Source organism: Cricetulus griseus, chromosome 7 (genome assembly GCF_003668045.3).
Source record: "Cricetulus griseus strain 17A/GY chromosome 7, alternate assembly CriGri-PICRH-1.0, whole genome shotgun sequence".
In the NCBI taxonomy this organism is placed as follows: Eukaryota; Metazoa; Chordata; class Mammalia; order Rodentia; family Cricetidae; genus Cricetulus; species Cricetulus griseus.
In genome coordinates this window covers 29,389,089-29,390,090 of record NC_048600.1, presented here as the reverse complement: position 1 = coordinate 29,390,090, position 1,002 = coordinate 29,389,089, and the positions used below count along the sequence as shown (strand labels likewise).

General features: G+C 42.8%; 1 non-coding gene across 1 annotated transcript; it reads right to left on the bottom strand.

The window, feature by feature from the left end:
* Positions 1–511: 511 nt before the first annotated feature.
* Positions 512–615, bottom strand: LOC113836613. The gene has a single exon (XR_003487008.1). It is a non-coding gene; the product is annotated as a U6 spliceosomal RNA (small nuclear RNA).
* Positions 616–1,002: the final 387 nt, after the last annotated feature.

Below are 1,002 nucleotides of genomic sequence, written 5' to 3'. Positions count from 1 at the left end.
ATCAGTGAAACCCTCAACTTTAAATTCATGGACCTGACCTCTATCAAACTGTGTTCTAACCCATCTCTGTGCAGTTCTGTGTATTTATGAGTGTCCCAGGTATGCAAAACTATTTCACCAATCTCCAAAGTTTCCCTACAGACACTGAATATATTTGCAGAGGTGGCTACTGGTTCCAGGGCTCCAAGCTGGCAGCTTTCCATTCAGTGAGTCCAGTGATTCATCTCTGATTGACAGCTGTGACCAAACTTCTCTCCCCACCAACAATGATCCCTGTGAGTTTCTGGGCAAGCCAAATCCATGACCCACTTTGAATCTGAATCTGTGTTCTCTACTGAGAAGACTCTCAAACTCCTTGCTTTCCCCCTCTTCCAGGCCACTAATGTCACACTATCAGAAAGCCCTTCTCCAGAGGAGTTCCATTTACCAGAGCTTCCCAACTGCTTGGATTATAGACATGAGCCCACCACACCCAGCAATGTTGTTTGTTTGTTTGTTTGTTTCCATATTTTAAAAATGGAACACTTTAACAGATCTGTGTGTCATGCTTGCACAGGGTCCATGCTAACCTTTGTATCACCCCACTCTTAGTATATGTGCTACCAAAGTGAGCACCAGCAATATTGTTTCCCATCAGCTAAAGATAATATGTACTCACTCATAAGTGGATATTAGACATAGAGCAAAGAATACCCAGTCTACAGGCCAAAACACCCAGAGAACCCAAATAACAAAGAGGATCCTAAGAGAGATTTACATGGATCTGCCTAGGAAGGGGAAAAAGACAAGATCTCAGTAAATTGGGAGCATGGGTAGCAGGGGGCAGGGTAGAAGGGGAGAGGAGAGAAGGGAAGGAGAGTGAGGAAAATGTATAGCTCAGTTAAAAAAAAAGATAAAAAATAATTAATTTTAAAAAAAGAAAGCCCTTTCCTGAGTCTGCGAATCCAAAGTCAAAATGCAACTACCCCTGTGCCTGCTTTAATGTTCTCCACAGAGTGGAGA